Genomic DNA, 19,257 nt, shown 5'->3' with positions numbered 1-19,257 from the left:
AAGGTATTTCTTTGTGCTTAAGTCCCTCTCTCCCCACTTGATAAAGAAAGACAGACCTGTCCATTGTCCCTGTGATAATGTTACTGACTCTTGGACTTCCAAAGGGTAGCTCTTCACAGTATTTTCTTAAGCATTCAACATTTGTTTACGAACATTAAGTTCGCCTTAAAAGGTCTGTTATTTTAAGTAATTCGTATTTGCTGCGCCAACGATTTCTATGTTCTTCTCATCAGCAGGATGAGGAGAACATAGAAATTTAAGGTTGCTGTGATCCTACGCTATCACTTAAAAGAGCCCCCCCCCCCCCGGGAAAAGATTTTCATTCCCACAAAGATGGAGATTAGGTGGAGCACTAAAGATCACGTGTTACCGATCTCGTAGGACTTACTGCGATGGATAACTGATGCCATTTCTAACTAATAAGTTACAATACAGAGAAGAACCTGTTGATTCGCCGGGTCCTCTAATTCAATTTTGCTTTCCCAGCAATAAATGTTTCGCAGTTTATTAGAAAACGTGACCATAAATCCGCTCTCCCACACGTTGGGTCAACACGGGATGACGAAATTGACAGTTCTTTGTTTATTAAGAACCTGTTCGGTGGAAAAACCCAGCGCATACCATCCAACCCTGAAGCTGACAAGCTCTGGCATATCTTTAGTGGTTTCCCATTCACGTAAAGAACGTGTCTCTACCTCCACTCTCTTTCCGCAGCGGAGGTCATCCTCGGAATGGATGTACGATTCGATTGTACAGTTTATCCAACAGGTGACTACCTCTCGATCCCTGTCGTCAGAAGTCACCATTGTTAAGGGATTCCACGCACTCTTCTCAGCCCGCAATATCCAAACGAGTGGAAAAATCGAGTGAATTACAGTAACCTCGAAGACGCGTTGGTTCCTATGGCACGCAAATGACTACTTGTAGGTGATACGGAGAATTTCCCGTTGTTCACTGGAGCGACATACAATTATTCAAGCGCCGTCATTATCTGTTCGAAGGCTTCCCCACTCAAGCATTAAAATAAAAAAAAAAAAAAATCTAAGCCCAATTTGTCGGCCTGCTTTTTGGCCTGTCGCACATTCTGTTAATAGCAAAATCAATTGAGCTTTGGCTTAACAATGAAACTCTATTAGGATCTTCTATTAAAGTGTTCTATGGACTTGGGCTGTCTGTTCATCCCACCCTGCACTGTCAATACGGCGAGGATGGGGAAAAAAAAAAAACTATTGAAGCTCCATGCACAATTAAACCACTTGTTATTTGAGAAGAGGGAGAGAGGAAGTACGAAAAAAACGCACCGTAAAGACCTGGCTTTTCCTACAGTGTATGTCAGTCAAGGACAAAAAAAGCATGCCGCCAAAAATCATTTGATCGTTCGTTAAAAACCTTGTTCCTCTGCTCGTTAAACCAGCAGGCTGCCATTCAGATGAGATTCGTAAACAGGGCGCTCATCCGCTGGGAAAATTTTATTGCAGTTCGCCACACTAAGTGGATTCTGCGCACTTGACTCGATCCTTAATGAGAGCAGAAATGTAGGTGTAAGAAAGATGGAAGATTTTACTAATCACTCATCCTGTTTGTGAGGGGGGGGGGGGAGAAGAAGATCGATAAAACTGGAAAGCGCTATGAAACTGCCATGTATTGACGTCGTATCACCCCTCTTCCTCACACACACGAGCATCTCCGGTTAATGCGATTTGCACTACGCTATGAACCCGAGTAATCTCTTTATACAAGAAAAAGACACTCGGACAATTTACGTTTTGGAACTCACGCAAGGGGTAGGGGGGGTTGAAGTTGTGATGAAGGGAGCATATTGTTCCCCAGTGAAAACATTAACAGTGCGAGTTGCCATTACACGCAGTAATAAGTTAGAGGGATAGTTGCAGGGGTCACACTTATCTGGCTGCAGCATCTAAGCCTATTTCAGAGTGTAAGACCATGATGAGATCTTATCCTTCCTCGCTGCATCCAGCAGCATGCACGGCTCGATTCTTGGAGGCGAGAGGGGTCAACAGAAAAGCAAATTATAGACCTTTCTGCGCAACGTCGTGCGTAACCTGACTGTGTCTTTATTTTCTGGCAAATTAGCCTCAAATTCCATTTTCGTGTGTTTGAAGAAAAACATTACGAAGGATATCGGAAGACCATAACGGATACTTAATAATAATGCACGGCGAACAACTGAATGGTCAGAACAACTCTCCAATACCTCCCACTGCCACATTTAGCGATCTTCTTACCTGTCCGGCAGGTGTCAGAGGTCAAATCGAGTACATAATACTCGACATCCTTGTGCGTTTCATTGCACTATCCTGTGTTTGAAGACGGAAGTTTTATATGTTCATTCCCCTCTTTCCCGGGGGGCCGAACCCCATTACATAGCCCTCTTTTTCAAAAATTCTTCAGGTAGTGAGAAGGATTTAGCCTGTATGACTCGTTTTCAACTGTGATTTTCGCGGGCTCAGACTTTTTTTTTTTATTTTTTATTTTTTTTTTTTTTTGCGTGAGCTTTCGAGTTCGGGCACTGAAAACAGAGGCCAAACTGCAATCACAGAAGGGGAAGTTCAAATAACGACGCATTCCAAGCAACCAAAACCTTATAAAGATGACCTTACATCCAAATCATGCAATAACCTATCTCTTTGTCGCTCAAGGGAAGTGAAGACCAATTCGGGAGGAATTTAATGGCGCGAGGGGCGGCTCATTCTAAACCGAACGCCGCTGTGGTCGAGTGGTTTAGACACAACCCATAACCTGCTTGAAAATGAAATTGAATTCATATTTCGTGTGTAATTTTAGAAGTATTTTTAGGCTTTCTTTTTCGGGTCACCCAAAATTATAGTACTACACGGAAATGGGGGTATTTTTATCCCACTAGTTTTTCTCGCAATAAAACATGCAACTTCCAGACAATGTGATGACGTGGCTTAAACGATCATTTCCAGTAACCCGATAATCTGTCCCTACAAAAAAAAAAAAAAAAAAAAAAAAAAAAAAAAAAAATGCACTGCTACCCCACCTGGTGTCTCTAAAGAGCAAGCTACTGTCATTTAATAAGGCGATTATGTAACATGACAACAAACCAGTTCTTGGCACATTTTCGTCTCAAGGACATGAGCACTAAGAATCACTTTAAACCAAGACTGCTGTGGATGCCTTTAACTAGCAAACCCACTGCTAATCAGTGAGGTTAAACTGCGGACGAGCCATCTATACAAGAATGTGTAAGGCAGTCAAATATGACTATGGGTATAGTGCCAGTGAAGATTTATTATTTTTTTTTTTCCCTGATGCCTTCCCGATCTGCTGTAAAGGGCACAAGTCGTAAGAAGGATTTCAGTCAATCTCGGGTTGAGCCACCAACACTCTCACACACACACACAACAGACGCTGTCCAATATACTTACGTTGGTGGATCGATTAGAGATCATAATCACACTGCCCCTTGCACGAGCCCGGGATCCCACGATTGTCACGAAAGAGCAGCCTTCTGGCCACGGCACCTGTCTGCCAGGCGACAGGTAACTAACCGCCACACTTCGATCGCAATGCCGCCACATAACTGCGGCTCGGGGAGTTGGCAACACACATACACACACACACACACACAGTAGCTCTGCTACCAAAGCACCTCGGCTCGCACTTTCGCAGCCAGCTGACCGAAATAGACAACCACAGCGACACGTTTCCGCCCGTGTCACGTGATTTCGCTAGCTCCCTCCCTAAACCTGCGAACAGACAGACGCACACCTGTAACTGTAGCATAATCTCGGAGGAGACAGAACGGGGTGTGAGGGGTGGGATCATTCGGCGCGAGGGGTTTTGCACGTGACATGACCACAGCTGTGCCGACAGCGGCGAATTTCACACTCGACGAACCCCGCGGTGGTGGTGTCGCCTGCGAAGCACAGAATCTGCTAGCACGTTATCTGCTCTTCTCTCTCTACCGTGTGTTTGTGTATGCACGCGCGAGTGTGTGTGTGTGTGTTTCAACACACACACGTTAAAACACAAGAAACCATGAAAAACATGGATCTCCAACGCCATCTGAAGTAAGGCAAATGTAATTACCGACAAGCAGGAAAAACTCTCTCTTGCACAATGATTCATCCTTATAACGACAAAACGTTTAGAATGAGGACTGAATATGAATTCAGACGTTGAATCAAGATTTAGGAGAATTTATAATGGTAAAATGTGATTAAAATGGAACTGAACAGAAGCAACATTTCTATTCGAAATTCACCGAGAAACTGGTTTAACACCACACAATACTGAACAACATTCGCACCAGCAGCACCATTGAGACTTTGAAGGTCAGGGACTTCCTAGACGTATCGATGGGTCCAATTGCATTGAGCAACTACACTGGTCATACATTTCAGTGAAGTATTCGTATTTAGGGAAATCTGGAATAGGGGGCTTATCCAGGAATAAGGTAAAGCAGCTGAATTTTTTTTCTTTTGTGGGGGAAGAGGAATTCCTGATGCTTTTCTCTGAGGGCATGCTAAACTGCTATGGGGGGTACAATGAACGTCGGAAATACCGACTAAAAAAGTAAACACACATCACTCACCTAAAATTGGTTGGGGAAGTTTGGATCAATTTCAGATAAGAACACGAAGATGTACTTTCCCCCCTACTAGTTTAATGATTGATACCCCCATTTTTTTTTGAAACCCGTAGTAAAATTCAGTAATGTACATCGAGATACTCGAACTTACTGAATCCTGATGAGAATAGGAAGGAAAAAGAAACACGTGATGAGAGTTTGGAAGCGTAGCGACTGGACGTTAAAAGCGAACGAGTAACAGACAGGAGACACTCAATTCAAAATCAAATGATAGCATCTGACCAGCTCGTGTTTACGGCTAGAAAGTTGAGACGGAAGAGAGTAGGAGGGGATGTTGAGAGTCATGTTCTTGAGCCACCAGACTAACTTATTAAGTGAACAATTATCCAAACAAGGCTATCATTGTTCGCGAGTGAACTAAGTGCATATTAAGGCAACAAGTTTTGTTTAAAATTGTCGGATGTTCGCAATTACCATCAGGAAGCAATTTGTTTGCGAACGCATAAAGAAAAACACGATGAAAAAAAAAAAAAAAAAAAAAACTCGCCCAGAACTGGCTGTTTTTTTCGTCGTCTGTAGTAAAATCACATGCCAATGATTTGGAGATTTTAAAACACACGTTCCGGTGTACTTGCGAGCACCAAACTTATGAAGGTTCTTCCCCCCCCCCCCCTTCCCTAAGTAACCTGGTTTAGAAGCAAAATAATTAAAAATCAGCAGCGTGATAATGAAAATTCCTACTTAACGAATGTGCAGGAACTTGAGGCACTTCACAGGATGAATTCGCATCTACGGCTGGAAAAGGAACCACACTGACGGCTGTAAACAGCACGTTCAATTACGATTATAATTTAATGAAAAATGCAAACAAAATCTTTCCTGTGTAATTGTTGGACGTCGAAAAAAAAAAGGAATTAATATCGCACAATTATACGAAAAATGAAGGGGAAAAGTTCGAGGCCCTGAGCACGATTTTCGACTATAATTATAATCGCCTAATGGAGCAATTCACGCAATTCAAACGAATTCCAAGCGTAATTATGTGCACAAAAAACCTTTGAACAGACGTCTACAAAACAAAGGCCTCCGTGTGTGTGTGTGTGTGTGTGGAGGGAAGTATGCTGCCTCGTTCGGCTCTCTCACATATTTACAGGCACAGAAATTAAGCAAAGAAACACGCAATTCGCTAAACCAAATTCTAAACATATATGCGCGGAAAAAAATGTAAAAAAATATTAAGCAAACGAAGAAAAAAAACAAAACAGCAGCCGCACTTCGGAATAAAAACAATTCTTTCGTTTCTTTCAATGGAATGAGCACGTGACATTTTCATCGTTGTCTCCCCACCTTTCTCGCTTCGAAGAAATATAACGTTTGATTAACAGTGGCAAAATAAATACATACCAGCTGAAACTAGAAAATACATGAATTTGAGACACGGATTTATAATCGTATATGCTGCTTTAATAGTAGACAAGATCACTTGTGTAAGTCATGAGCAATCACAGCTGCTCAGACTATTGTATCTGGACCTACTGGAAATTTCATTTATCTACTCAAAATTTAAAAGTATGGTTTCTACTAGTAGCGCACTCTGGATTTAATCTTGGAGGAGGGGGGGGGGGACCGAGTGGAGTAGACGATATGAGAATGCACACTACGCATCGCATACGACCTATGACTGAGCATTTGCAATGATCGCTAATTCATGAGTAGCATAGAAATAGAAGACACAACATAAATAAAAAAAATGAATTTAAATTAGGAAAAAATTTTTGGAAAATTTTCTAGTGTTTTTTTTTTTCTTTTCTTTTTCTTTGGAGAGCAGGGCTCTCTGGGTGCGCCACTGGATTCTACACTAAAGTTGAGGCCAAAAACGATTGGTGTTATTTTGCCCCGTTTCAATACACAAAGTGAAAAGAAAATCAAAATGACGCATGTGGAGAAAGAAATTTAAGAAGGATTTGTGATAAGTTGCAGAAAAGTGGAACATGAGGTAAATACCTTCAAAAAAGATACTGAAAAGAGAGTTATGCAAATGTTGAAGTTAATTACAGAAGAGGAGTTCGACAAATGCTTCAAACCACGACAGCATAATGGACTGAAGGTAATACTTTTTTTTTGAAAGAAACAACGTCCAACAAATGCATAAAAATGTGCCGCCTTCACTCATTACTTGATGGACATGTCTCGAATAAACAAGAGAAGTTCATACGAGGAAGAAATCAAAATTCCAGGCCGACACAACAATTTCATTTATTGGGCTTTAAATCTCGACCTTCAAATATAATCCAAAGTTATTACGAACATTAAGATTCTACAACGAAAATCAAAGGAGAACACAGAAACGACGGAGAATGGATTCCAGACTTCAGAAACACAATCTTGCCAAGCTATTCCACGAGACGAAAAGTGATTTTTAAACCACCCCACTTGAAATACAAACCGAAAATGAGATGAATGTAAACGATTACATACTACGATGAAGGAGAACTCGAGAACAAGATATTCTGATAGTTTCTTATAACTAAGAACATCCCTCACAACAGGAGGCTTGTCTCGGCTAGGTTTCACAGGAAGAGAGTTTGAAAATCTTTCCGTAAAGAATTAAACGCCACATTTCATGATTTTGAAGAGCTAAACAGTAAAATGCATCCTCTTTCTGAACACAATCCACAAATAGGAAATCACGGATACATTCGTGACTCTAAATGAAGCATTTCTCCCATAAACCGTCATTTACTGATTGCCCCCAAACGAAATCGCATTACATTTCAGTGCACGGAGTACGCTATCGCGTATCCGTGGTCATCTCTTCGTTCTGGAACCACTCCCAATAGTCCCAGAATGACTTCTGCATCCATTTAACGCAAGCCATTATTTATGTTGTGCCTGTCGATCACAAGAAAAAAGTTACTTTGTAAATAAAATATAACAATTTTCTCACGCGTTTTTTTTTTTTTTTTCATCATATTATAGAGGGGCATATATTTTAGCTTGTCTTATGATTCATTTTACGACTCTTCCAGGGACAGACTGATCACCATGTTAATATCCAAACTAGCAATCAGCAATTTTCAATCACAATTAAATGCAACTTCCTAAATTCAACTGAAAAATACTGGAATTATGTGTGCAGCTCTGAATTCTCTAGACACAACACTGAAAAATAAAAAAACAAAAAAAAAACGATATCTGTTAATACAAAACTTGCATCAACGGAAGCTCGGAATGAAAACAAATTCGACGTGTGGTTACATTACACGATATTCAGAAAAATGCTGCTGGATAAAACCGCAAAACTGGTTGGAAATTCTAAATATTAACTCACAATGTAACCATTCATTATGACGTCATTTCCTTTTCAGTCATCACACAAGGCACATGCGCAGTGAATATGGAAATACACTACACTTCTTTCATATCGACAAATAATAGAAATTGTGGGGGGGGGGGGGAATGCAGACCACGAGTACAGGTGTGTTCTAAGCTGAACAGTTTCAAGACATAAAAGTAATAACGCTATTAAAAGGCAAAATTTCAAATTAACTACGTCTGTATTTTTCTGCAATTTATACTGCGACAGGATTCTGTTTTATGTACACTGATCCCGGCCTCGTGCGACATCAGACCTAACGCACTTAACGTACAGACTTTGGGGGTTGGTGACAACATTTGCATCGAGGTTAAATGCCTACGCAAAGCAGGCCGACAGCAAAGAAAGGGGGGGGGGGGGGCAGCAATGCGTGTGTGAGAATGGGGGAGGATGCGGTGTAAGGAAACACAAGTTATTACATCGGAGCATCATTCAAGTAAAAAGTAGCTGGGAAGGAAGATGCCAGATTATTGAGAAGCCAAAGGAGTTTCAATAAAGCTCGAGGCCTTCGGGGCGGTACTTGCGAACGCCGACTGTAATATATTCGTTCATTTGGCAGACGCCTGCATGCAAACTATCTCCCGCAATGGAGAGGATAGGGATAGAAGAGAAAGAAAGAAAGACTGGGGGTCAAAGACGGGAGTAAGAAGGGGGGGGGATGCGGAAAACAATCACGGAGCTACAATTATTTTGCTGGCGTTCTGGCTGGCTGCGCGGGTTAAGACATCGCCCCGTACCTTTAGGGTTAACCGAGACGCTTGGCTTTGGAAAATGATGATTAATGTTTGCTGATGCCGATCTCTTCTGCTTCTTCTCTGGGAAATCAAAATTACTTCAGCTTCTAAGGCAGCACGCGCGCTGCTTTTTGCACCCCCACTTCCGGCTGATATGGGTTAAAGTGGATAGTGACAGAGATGGAGTCAAGGCCCCGAGGATGTTAAACACCAATCAAAATCGAATTCCATGAAGAACGATGCGTAGCTCGTGGCAAGGTAAAGAGGGCGGCGGAAACGGGGGTGTGTGCGGGGGGGGGTTCAATAAAGGGATGAGAAAATAGTAGCTACGATTACGACAGAAAGAAAAGCATCTGATATAATTCTCCGGGAATCGGCTATAAATTCACTTACACGAGTAACGGTAGGGGTATTCGTCCCCAACACGTTCATCTCCGTTCCTTCTCCCCCCCCCATCCCCTTGCGGTACATTTGCCGTATTAGTTCGCAGGTATGCACACTACGAATCAAATAAATTGTGTCCGATAAACGTTTCTCATGTCAATCGATCCCGATATACGTTCAGAGGCCTTTTTAACCCAACCCAACTTTTTAAGTGGATATGCTCAATGGAATCATCAGTTGCTATTTTTTTTTCTTCTTCTTCGTTTCGAACTGGAGGGCTTCGGGACCTGCAAAGGGTCCCAAAAACATTTGGAGAAACTAAAGCCTTTGTCATTGATTTCTCTATAATTAGCTCCTCTTTGGCTGTTCGCTGGGAATCACGGCAGAGAGCTTTCTATCTGCAAGTTTCCGAATTTAAATTGTAAGTCGTCGTTCATAGTTTTCCCGATGCTGTATGTTTATTTTTCTCGTTTGATAAACTCTGCAGTACACAAATTGCAAACATCTACAAGTAGTGTCTTCAATGTAACTTTTAATCGCCATCCGCAAGGATGGCGATTAAAAGTTACATTGAAGAAGAGAAGCAACGCTGATCTCATCAATTTCAGTCAAAACACGATTTTGTTGATTCCATCTCAGCAATAATTTTAATAATACTTCGATCCGCAAGCGGGGAAAAATTCTCAGATTTTTTTTTTTTTTTTTTTTTTTTTTTTTTTTTTTAATGCACATCAAATCTACAGTTGCCTCAGCCTCCAATTATGCCAGGTTCTAGAATCTGGAATAATTAAAGAAAACTTTTTAGTAAACTGGTTAACATTTGTTAAACGATTCAAAAAAAGTCTGCATCCAAATATGGGAGTGTATAAAAATCCCAGCATATTTCATTTACGATTTCGGCTAGAACATCTCACTCCAGTGTTCGGAAAATCAATCAACCACAAAATAAAATAACCAACTGTGTTAGAAAACGGAAAAATAGTGTACGTTGGGTATGAGGTCAATCCGGAAGACAATGGCATAGCATGACTCAAGTGAGAAAGGTTACTTCTCGGGAACGGGAGTAACTTTTATGGCTTTCCCTTTACCCTTCGAAAGTAACAGGGTGTTTTACAAAACAAAGGGGGGGGGTGAGCGCTTTTTATCTTCGCACTCATCACCGGAGCATCGTCGTGCTCAAGTCAATTCTCTTAGGACATCGTTTAACGTCCCATCCTGCAATCCGTGCACTTCCAAGAGCCCGCGTATTACCGAGTTCGCAACCAGCGATGCGTAAGAGCCACCCTGCTGACCCCCGACGTGTTACTTCTCCCGCGGTCTTTTTTATTTTTTTATTTTTTTCCTTCTTCTCCATATCCCACCCCAATGGTATCGCCACCTCCGACAGACGCCATGAATTATGGGACTGTGGTCGCCATTTGACAGGACCGGGCTCGCAAGGCGCCGCGAAAGGTTTGTCGAGTGGCGGCAGACAGACCGCAGACACTTCGCCCGAGGCCACAGAGCGAGAAGCGGCGATTCCCCCAAAAAAGATGGAGTCCTGTAACAAATGGTGGCGGAATATATATTTTTATTTATTTATTTATTCTTTTTATCATTCGCGACAGAAGAAGGATGGGTAAGCTTACCAGCAGTAACGTGCCCCGCAGCTCAACGATACTGTTTTTCCGATTTGCGATTTATTTTCCGTAGCGTATGAAAAAGTGGACACCAGGTGGCAGAACCATCGACTAGGAAACAAAGGCTCCCACGCGTGGAGTGCCACAGCTTCCGTGTAACGTGCAGTGTTAGCCACACACCGAAGCGATTATGAATTCGATTTTTTTAATTCCCTCCCCCAAGCTAACTCGATCTTCAGTTAAATAAAATTCCTCTGGGAAGGGGAAACACTTATTCTTGCATCCTATTAGCAACTGTTACTTCCCGATTAAATAAATACTGAGGACTCTGAGCACGGAGAAGTCCTTCACTAATTATAGCAAACTTACTTGAGGGTATCGCGTATTTTATTTCTATCGTTTTTTGTCTGCTGTTTAAAGGCATGCTTTGGGTGGTGGTTGGTTGTGGAAATGGCCGAAGCATTCCAAGCTCGCCTTCCACCGCACCGAGCATCCGGTTGTGTGCAGAGTCAGTCCTGCTCTTTAACTTTGTTCCAAACATTTATGGAAAATTAAGGACGATAGCACAGCGTCCAATTAGATCCCAATTAAACAGGATTAAAGGATTACCCTAGCCATACACCCTAGGCAATCGCCAGCAGTAAGTGTAATTTTAATAACGCAGAGTGGCTGCAAGAAAATAAATTTCCACTCCCCGATGTACATGCATTGCTAGACCATCCAGCAGGCAAACCACGACGGCTTGATTGTAATTAGGTCAGCCACTAGCGCCCTCTCCAGGGAAATAACAGAACGACGACAGAGTTGATTTGTTCTGTTGTTGGGGTCATCAAAGGCAGGTTTTCTAGCTGGGGGTGGTCCATATAGCTGTCAACGGATATGGGAATCGGTTGTTCTAATTTCTAACTCCCCTCCCCCTTTCATTATGTATGTCCCTGCCGTTTTAATCGATGGGAAAGGAAGTATGGTTATACCGCACTAACACACGATGACTACTGACCTGTATCGTTCAGAGGTCTGGGAACTCGAGGGGAGGAGGTTTATCCCCTTAAGAAATCGAATGTAGCTATCCCTCATCACGAGAAAGTCGCTGCACGATTTTCTTTTCTTTCTTTCTTTTTTTTTTTAAGGTAATACGTTGCACCTGTTGGTGCAGGGAGATAATTCAAACTACTCTCGAGCCCAATGGCTGACCCTTCGAATGAAGTTAGGTCGCGATGCGGCATTCTTTCTTTGCAAGTCCACTCGAAGTAATATTGGGAAACTTAAAACAGGTCTGCCACGAGAAGGTGTCAAATGACGATGTCCTCGTCTTTAACGGGCAGGAGGGTGCGATTTCGAAGTGTAATGTAACAAAGGGGCGTGACGCCGTGGAAGTTGCACAAGTGAATCGCTCAGAGTGAAATCACAACCGAAAAATCACGAGGGAGGTAAACAGAAACGCATTTTAATTAGAATGAAATAAAACTTGTAGTTTTATGTTTAAGGTCTACCTGAGGAGTTCAACAAACTTTGTAACTATTAAGAAATCTATTCTATTATTCGTTGACTAGTTGTTCAGGCCATCACCAGATGGCTCCACTAAAGAACGGGGGGGGAGGGCTTTAGTGGCATACAGTATCAAGAGGCTGGCAGTTCCTACAGAAGCGCAAACACCCACATATATCGAGCATGGGTGACCGTGCTGGGTGGGATTTGCATTTGTTGTTGTCTTCGCATTCTGGTTGAATGCGAGGATTCTTCCAACACTGCACTTATTAAACTGGGAGAGAGCGTTGCCAACAGATGATGGGAGGGGGGGGGTGATATACACCGTCCAGGGTGGCTTAACGGCTACACTTCAGATGCTCTTGTATATCAAATCCTGTTTTTAATACGCAGAACCTCGGTCCACACACCCACAGAGGACCACCCAGTCCCCTCTCTCGGTCATTACAACTGCAGAAAAAGAGTTAGGCAACCACTAGTTCATCCATCGAGAACCGGCACGTGCTTTATTTCCTTCCCTGCCAATTATGTGCCATCCTGTACCACCCCACCCACTCTGACACGGCTGACCTTTCATGTCATTTTCTTGTACGGCAGGTACAAGAGAAGAGGAGAGGTTTAAAAAAAAAAAAAAAAAAAAAAACGTACATGCGCAGTCCGAGCTGAATCGACCCTGTCGATTTGCTTCACAGATCAGTTGAGGGAGGGGGGAGGGAGTTAGAAGGGGAGCAGCTGACTCACATGTGTTCGGGCTAAATTATCGCCTAGATTACGATAGAAGCAGCGACTGGGAATCGGCTGGCCGGCCTTCGACGAGGAGACAATAGACAATAGATTATGAAAATGGGACACCTGCAGGCGTCTTTTCGTTTCCTGTTTCCTCTCCTTTCTTTCGTTTTTTTTTTTTTTTTTTCTCTTCCCAAACAAGTGTATTGATGTTGAAACAGACAATAACACAATACATTAAGTACCTCCAAAGTTCTGCTTCAACTGGCAGCGTCTTCGGGCCAAAACCTGAGAAAAATGATAAACGCTGATGATTACAAATGCAGTCAGGAAGAGTTAGGGAAGTGGGTGGGTGGGTGGAAGGAAGGGAATTAAAAAAAAATAATAATAATAACGATGATTTCGCGCTGAATAGAAGAACACAATTGCAGACACAAATTGAGAACTTAAACTGTTAAATGAACATGCAGACACGGCCATGCGCAGTGGCATTTCAACAACAGCTATCAATCTGCGCGTGCATAATTCTGAATTACGATTGAGTTTGAAGGGAAAGAAAATTTTTTTTTTCCTTCCTTCTGCCGCGAGGTCCGTCTATAAATTATATCCGGTTGTCTTTGTAGAAGGGAATCTTTGGTCAGAGTAACTTTATTAAACACGGCTCTGTGATGAGAGAGGTGGAGTTGGGTGGAATTACAGCCGCACCAACTAAGGCCACGAGGCCAGTGTGTAACTACTTGTTTTGGGACGATTTACTTGCCTTGCGGTAAAAGAAATCCAGTTTGAAAGTGGAGTTGGTATTATGACGCGTACCATCGAGTTCTGATTAATCCGATTTCTGGGTCATCGAGATAAGAAAGCTAAAAGATCAACATAATTTTTTTTTTTTTTTGTGAGTGTGAAACCATGATATTGATTTTAGTTTTCTACTTTCTGTGACAAAAAAACTTCCGATGTTTTAAGTGCGCTCTGACCTAAGTGATCACGTAAAATATATAATTTAATTAATATTAAAAATCTGTAATAATTACATTTTAAATTATGGCTTCATTTGGGGACCTCCAATTCGAGACATAGAACCTTCCAAGGGTCGACGCTAAAAATATTACACCAATCAGCCGTTTGCATATAACGTGAATTCCAATTCAACATGCTCTCACAGAAGATCATGTATAGCTTCGCGCATGCGCACTTCTCTGGAGCAGGCATGCCTCTCTCGATGTAGGTAATGAGCAAAAGTAAACAATGAACAAACTCCCGTATAAGTTTTCCGCAAGTACGCTACTGTTTTCTTCGGGAAGCTTTCTTTTATTATTATTTTTTTTTTTTTTAAGTCTTGCACGCATAGCAAAGGGAGCGGTCGGAAGCTCGCGCGCGCGCACGCACACACACACATGTTCGTGCTCTTTTCTGCTCACGCGATTTTCAGCGACCAGATGACACCGTATTGTCCTCTTAGGTCAGCCAGTTGCATCAGCTAATGGAAATGTCGTGTTATCCTATTATTAAGGCAAGTAGGTCCTGGTGCAGTTGCGAGTCGCTGAGTGTCGGCATCTTAAAAAAAAAAAAAAAAAAAAAAAGAGCGGCAGATAAGGGAAGAAGAAGACGAAGAGAAAGTTTTCATCTGGGAAAAATCGCACAGCACCGATTCCACCTGCCGCTCACATTACCGTCATTTGGCCTGCGAGAAAAGGGCAGTTCTTCTTGTGCCTTTTCAGTGAGGGGTGAAAACGCCCACTGGAAATTTCCGTTCAGGAAGGAATTAAAAATCACCTGTTCACGAGACCGACATCAGTGACCCTGGGCAGTCACGTGATCGTGTCGATGTCGTGTCGCGATGCCGAAAAAAAAATTTGTTTTCTTCCGTGTCGCTGCTTGCGTCATTTATGACAATTCCTTTAAACTTCGTTTCACTTTCTTGCACCTCTTCAGACAGCGCCATGACTGACTGGGCCGAAGTGTTGTTGATTTAGCCAACAGCAAACAATCCGCATTGTGTTTGCCACGTGAACCTTGTTGGCTACATTCAGTGAATGACATCATTTAGCGTGCTTCCTGCACCACCTCGAACCAAAGCAAAGAGTGCAATGGAATCGCGTGATTTCGATGGCCACGGTGCAGTAGGCTTTCATTGATCTGTATGACAAAGTCCCTTATCGGGGGTGGAGAAAGAACGTTCCCGGAAAGATAATCGGCCTCTACGCTTAAGTAAAAATTGCCTGATCATCAGGACGCCATTTTGAAGCTTTTACACTTTACCGTAGGTGGCGCCTACATCGCAGGAATAGGACGTGTTAAATGATACACGAAAACTGCTCGTATCACATCCTTACCTGCTTTGGCTATAATTATAACAAACAAAACAGTTATATAATTTTTTGTAGGTTGGTTTGTGGCCTATTAAATTTACACGTGATTTATTGGAAACGTTAGTTTAGTTTAAAAGTAAACGAATGCAAAAAAAAAGAAATTTTACCTGTAATAAGAAAAAAAGTTTTTTTTCTAACATAAATCGATTATTTATTTAAGCTTTCTCAGGCAAGCAAACACGCAATTGAGATTTCAGAAATATCGAAGAGTACTTTGTATAGCTAAAGTAGTCCGAGAACGTTTTTAATATCCGGATCAATCTAAAAACTATCTGTAATAACAAAGTTCGGCTAAAATGAACTTCATGTATCTTGAACTCTGAGGGCATCACAAATCGTATAAAATTTCGGTAGTGAATGATAAACTGAGAAAAATAAGTCTTCGCCGCGTGCGTATGGAGAAAAAACAACTGGAATTCTGCCTTCATTCACACTCGATTTAAAGCCACCTGCTCATAACGCAACAATCTCTCTTTGAGGGCAGTTCCTCTGAAGGGACTCATAGGAGCGCGCTAAAGTTCTCTTTTCATGCAAGAATGTTAAGACATACTTCACTTTCTCATTAAGAAAATTGTCATGCAGTGAGAATAACCCCAAGACTATAATCTGTTATATGAAAATAGAATGCCAACGGAAGCCGCTTTTCATTTGCTCGCATTGTTTATTTCATGGTGTTTTGATGGGGAAAAAAATTTCGCGTAGACTTTGTACCAGTTTACCTATTTTAATGCATTTTAATACTTGAGTAGCTTCGCTGAAAAGGAAGCAAAACCTCTTCAAACAGCGAGAAACCGCAAAGCACAGATTTCAGGGAGCAAGTGCGAATGTGGTCTTAGCGAAAGATCTCTCCCAAAAAAGCTGAGCAGAAATTTCATTTCGAACACCTCAAAAGATTCGGACATAATAATCGTTTTAAACAGGCGAGGAAGAAACCACCCTCGCATTAGGTCAGTCACACGAGTTAAATCAGCGGACGCTTATTTGCTAAGTTAAGATTCTATTTTTGCTGCCTGGTTGAACAACCCATAGCATCTCCTGAGGATGTGGATCTTTCTCAATATCTTTAGGTGAACAGATGATCTTTCATTGCCCAACTTACTGGAGGCCTGAAGTGACTCGGAAAAGTTTCGCATGTTGGGTCTCAAGAACAGGTTCCCCAGATACTAACGTATAACGCATTAACGTTAAATTAATGCCAACTTTATGCAAATAGTATTCGTTTTTAACAATATTTATATGAAGTTTTCCTTACATATTAATGATATTTTAAAATCCTTTTTAGTTGAAGAAGTGGCAGTTTATTCGCTGCTGCATGCGTGCAAGCTCCTCTATAGAGAGAAAGGGGGGGGGAGGAGGAGGAGGAGGAGAATTTTTATCCAACTCTTGAACCTCATTTGGAAGGAGCAAATTTCTAGTGACACTGAAAGAACAGAACTATCAGCCAGATAAAAAAAATAAAATAAAATAAAAATAAGAGAGAAAAACAGTTCTAAGTGGTTCTAGGAAGAATAATGTCAGCACTATGATTTCTAAAGTTTACACGAAGAAGTGGTGGATAGCGTATACTTAGTGTTAAGCATGAAAATGTTGGAAGAATGGCTGGGATATTTTTCATAACTACTGTAGCCTAAATTGATTTGTTCCCCACTAACTTAGTCTTGTTTTCAGAGGTAGGGTTTAATTTCAGACCTATAGACGCTAGGGATGGCTATCACGTGATTATTACACTGGAATAATCACGTGATAGCCATCAATAGAAAGAGAGGATTCAGGTGTGTGCTATCACTGCTGAACATGGAGATTTCGGGAGAATCATATTTCTACAATATTAAGTGAGGATGTCTTGAAAATGCAAGAGGAAAAGCTACAACGAACCTCCAAAGAAAGTAGGAAATAAGCTTAAATATATGAGATACGACAACAGTGGATAAAATGAACCAGTTAGGACATTTTGAAAGGATTGTCTGGAATGACTTTGCATTTACTGAGGTGGTGCTGGATCCGCTCTTCATAGATATGAATAGGAAATTTAGATCTATCTGAACCCTATTAAACTTAGCTTGCTAATCGATTATGAATAAGAAAAAACTGGCACAAAAGAATCCCAATACAAATTTACTGAATTTGAGAGAGATTCCGAAATTAATGCCATGGCAAGTTAATGCAATGTTTAAAATGGGTGAAATACTCTTCTTGAGATGCCTTAAATGACAGCAAGAGATCGAACGCTGCATTACAATGCGAATAAAAGGAACCAGTGAGTTAACAGGACGCAGTTCATCAGGTCTCCAGCAGCACACCACTGTCGATATCTCCTGTCACATACAATTTCTTAGACGTTCTAGTATTTTCTAAGACCGTATTCTAGGAACAGTAATCCTTTCTTGGAGAAACTCAGTTTTCTGTAGAACGACAGTAACATTAAATAAGGATATGCTTAAGATTCAAATGAAAGAGAAATAAATGAGACATATTGGGAACAGGACCTTGACACGTGATCCTTTCGATCGTTCTGCAGTTGGTATTTCAATAAAAAGTAGACGAAACATTCGAACAGTTTGTAAAGCAATCTGGCTTTGGAGCATCTGGTTCTGAGGTTAACTTCTCGCGTTAGATTTCATCGTTTCAGCAATTTTTTTTTTTTTTTTTTTTTTCCCAAGAAACTCTCACCTCAAACGAAATTGGTCACACATTCAAAGAAGGCTTGACCCCAATGAAACGATGAGAAATATCACGATCACTGCACTGAATTGTGGTTCAGTTTGAGAAGAGTTCGACACCATCCAATCCTTAAGATGTCTCAAGATAAACAAGGCAAATATCTTGAAGGCACAATCGTTCCCCCTCCCCCCACTAAATATTAACAATGCCTGATAAAGAAATCCTCACAGGGGAAGAGATCCGTGCTACTCCACTATAACGGTTGGAAGTGTTTGGTATTACGCCAAAGGAACTGAGGCCGTTGGGGTTTGTCTGTTCGTGCGTGTGTTCGTCTGGATGGTCTGCCTGTTTTGCGGCAAGAAAAACTACCGCCTCGTAATGAAACCAGCTAACTCAACTTCCGATGGGAAAAAAACCTTACAGGTTTTTCATATCGCAGAAGAAATTTAGATCTTTCTAACCAAGGACATTGACTGAGGCCCTCACACTCCCATAACATCTGAAGCAACAATTCAATACAAGCGTATTAAAAACTAGCGTTCGCTTGCAACATCCAACAACGCCTGCAAAATGTTCAGAAGGAAGCAAGACGCGTCATCCGATCAGAAATGCACTTAAAAAGTCCACTGGTCATCGAGCTACTTTCCACGGCAATAAATTAGTGACGAGAGATTCTGAACCACCTGAGTACGCACAAACACTGCTGGCGAAAAATATTACCGTCGTTTTCATTCCGAAAAGCGCTGACATCGTTTTAATGTAAAAATAGTTTCACAAGAAAATTCAGGAAATTTTTTGGGTAAAAAAGTTTTATGCAAGAATTTGTTGCGTGGAACTCATTTCTCATTGAATTAATTAAGAGTCCTGGGCAATAAAATTTCGGTACACACAACGCTCGTGACGACTTCTTAATCACACACACACACACACACACACACACACACACACACACACACACACACACACACACACACACACACACACACACACACAAGTAGCCCAAAGCTACAATTCCTCAAGAGCTACTACAGAAGATAGGAAGAGTTGATTGGGTGCTCAGGGTTAGAGCACATTCCTCGCCTCCTTGTCTGAACAACAACAAAAAAGGGCGCTCGCGCGCACACACACACACACACACACACACACACACACACACACACACACACACACACACACACACACACACACACACACACACACAGGGAGTTGTAGATTGCGGCGGACATCCGGAAGCCACGCGGTAGCCAATATCTGCTACACTTGAGTGACAGGAAGTGCTTCAGGGAAGGAGGAAAGGGAAGAAAAAAGGGAGGGGGGGAGC

At 41.7% G+C, this 19,257-nt stretch overlaps 1 protein-coding gene across 1 annotated transcript in view; it reads right to left on the bottom strand.

Annotated features, from left to right (window-relative positions):
- LOC150102055 (homeobox protein cut-like 1) overlaps positions 1-19,257 on the bottom strand; it is a 308,969-nt gene that overhangs the window by 109,187 nt on the left and 180,525 nt on the right. The gene's annotated exons all lie outside the window — the stretch shown is intronic.

The sequence above is a fragment of the Typopeltis vanoorti genome, chromosome 11 (assembly GCF_054136105.1).
Source record: "Typopeltis vanoorti isolate ZY-2024b chromosome 11, IOZ_Tvanoo_1.0, whole genome shotgun sequence".
Lineage (NCBI taxonomy): Eukaryota > Metazoa > Arthropoda > Arachnida > Uropygi > Thelyphonidae > Typopeltis > Typopeltis vanoorti.
The sequence above is the reverse complement of the archived record's forward strand: the minus strand, read 5'-3'. Positions and strand labels throughout refer to the sequence as shown.